Raw genomic sequence first — 2,500 nt, forward strand, 5'->3', positions numbered from 1 at the left:
AGAACTTCCTTTTGTTTAAGTATTGTAGGACTATTTTTTATCTCAAAATGGATTAGGAAGTCAATTAAGAATCCATTACGATATTTCTACGAAGGCAATTGCTTACTGCCTTATTCCTGATATGATCATAGACATAGATTAGTATTGACTTTTGACAAAAATATCGTCGTTTTGTCGTCGGATACATTAAAAAACAGACATTCTTTTCAAATAAACAGTGCAAATTATCTCATACTTGAGGCTGGTTATGCAGAACACTTACTGGACAATTAACTGCAACATTAATATAGCATCTGATCTAAACATCAGACTTCATACTTATTTACGAGCTGTATTCATCAATAGAAGACGAGGCCCCTGTTCTCCTGTTCTGTGAAATTCTGATGTTTTTCTACTGTTTAACGAAGTGTCCCTTACAAATAGCGGAATAACCCATGTTCATCTGTTCTTTAATGTTCTTAAAAAAGAAAATGACTTCACGTTCCCCGTTCTTCAATGTTTCGCTGCCCCCCCCCCCTCCCCGAAAAAAGGTAAACTAACCTTATTCCCTTTTCTATGACGTTCTCCAAAAAATAACAATATATAACCGCGTTCTCCTTCCTACAATAGTCTTCCCCGGTGGACAGAGAGTGACTGAGCGTGGCAGATGAGTGATACCTATTCCTTCTCCTAAATCGCTGGAGATAATGAACATCCACACAAAGAGGAGGAGTTTCACGTTTATAAATAACTCTCTCTTTATCTCTGTTTCTCTCTCTCTCTCTCTCTCTCTCTCTCTCTCTCTCTCTCTCTCTCCTCTCTCTCTCTCTCTCTCTCCTCTCTTCTCCTCTCTCTCTCTCTCTCTCTCTCTCTTCTCTCTCCTCTCCTCTCTCTTCTCTCTCTCTCTCTCTCTCCCCTCCCTCCCTCCCTCCCTCCCTCCCTCCCTCCCCTCTCTCTCCCTCCCTCCCTCCCCTCCCTCCCTCCCTCTCTCTCTCTCTCTCTCTCTCTCTCTCTCTCCCTCCCTCCCTCTCTCTCTCTCTCTCTCTCTCTCTCTCTCCCCCCCTCCCCCTCTCTCTCTCTCCTCTCTCTCTCTCTCTCATCTCTCTTCTCTCTCTCTCTCTCTACTCTCTCTTCTCTCCTCCCTCCCTCCCTCCATCCCTCCTCCTCTCCCTCCTCTCTCTCTCTCTCTCGGTGTGCGGTATTATCAAAGCGAACTCAACGAGAGAGATTGCTGGTGAATTGAGAGCTGATAAGGAGATAAGGACACTGGTGATTCTTCAGATTCGTTAACCCTTATCGAAGGTAAGGACGACCTTCATCTGTCTATTTTATTTCTGTCGTGCATCGATCTAAATATCTGAATACACATGAGCTCGTGCCTGTATAATATATTATAATATATATATATATATATATATATATATATATATATATATATATATATATATATATATATATATAATATATAGTATATATATAATATATATATATGAAGCTCATGGTCCTGCGTTCAATTCTCTCCGCGGCAGTCGTAAAAATGCCTGCACTCCGACTACTGGCTCGAGCCTGATCTCACGGCGAGAAAACGACGTATCGCCTTGAGAAGTCAAACGCGGGTGTCGTTGGGGAAGTCGCCGCCGTGGCACAGGTGTTAGCGCGCCGAACCGCGGTTGGTTAGGAAGGGCATCCAATCAGGCAAGGGTGGCACTGCCAAATAACCTCTCATATATATATATGTGTGTGTGTGTGTGTGTGTTTAAATCCCCTTCATACTCCTTTGCCATCATACTATCACATCACATTAGTACTTTCATCACAACATACTGACTTTCCTTCCTATTCGAAATGTGTATTTTTCCTCACACACAATCATATCTATCAGTCCTTTGATCATGACTTTTGCCATTGTATCCTATCCGAACTATATACATACATATGCTCCGTTTTCTATTGGTATGCGAATCCATTTTCTTTTGACACCATACATATATATTGACATATATTGACATATATTAGAACTTTCGCTACAAAATATTTCTGTTCCCTACTAGTGTATTATTTTTGCCCCTAACAAATTCACATCCATTAGTCCTTTTATTACGAATATTGTTGTTGTATTATAACCGGAATATATAAATATATATGCTACGTTTTCTACTGGTATGCTTATCCACCCGAGTCACCAAGAGCCAAATCTGTACGTACTCTGCAATGAGCCGACATATATAAGGGCGAGAGTCTTGGTAGTACAGAATGTGATAGTAGGAATACAAATAGCTTCATTTTCTCAACATCAGCAAGAGTTTTGTTGCAACTGCAGACGTTGGCGATGGAGTGTGTGGGTGTTACTGCAGAGGGACTCAATTTATTTGTCTCCAAGTACTTTTATTCTTTTTTGAAGGGAAACGTTGCATTTCTGGCCTGTACTCGTTTGCAAGAGAGTAAGCAACTGAGGGATGGAGAGCTTCGTGATTAGATAATGAAATCTATCGCCAAGATATTGTGCAGAATACAAAAAAAA

At 41.0% G+C, this 2,500-nt stretch overlaps 1 protein-coding gene across 5 annotated transcripts in view; it reads right to left on the reverse strand.

The window, feature by feature from the left end:
• LOC119576080 (UDP-glucose 4-epimerase-like) overlaps nucleotides 1-2,500 on the reverse strand; it is an 18,977-nt gene that overhangs the window by 7,196 nt on the left and 9,281 nt on the right. The window contains exon 1 of one of the 5 annotated variants that reach the window (XM_037923616.1): nucleotides 541-672. The exons of the other annotated variants lie outside the window; for them this stretch is intronic. The gene's annotated coding sequence lies outside the window, so the exon portion shown is untranslated. Of the gene's footprint in view, nucleotides 1-540; nucleotides 673-2,500 lie in introns of those variants that run through there. 5 annotated transcript variants of the gene reach the window in all.

Source organism: Penaeus monodon, chromosome 8 (assembly GCF_015228065.2).
Source record: "Penaeus monodon isolate SGIC_2016 chromosome 8, NSTDA_Pmon_1, whole genome shotgun sequence".
Taxonomy (NCBI): domain Eukaryota; kingdom Metazoa; phylum Arthropoda; class Malacostraca; order Decapoda; family Penaeidae; genus Penaeus; species Penaeus monodon.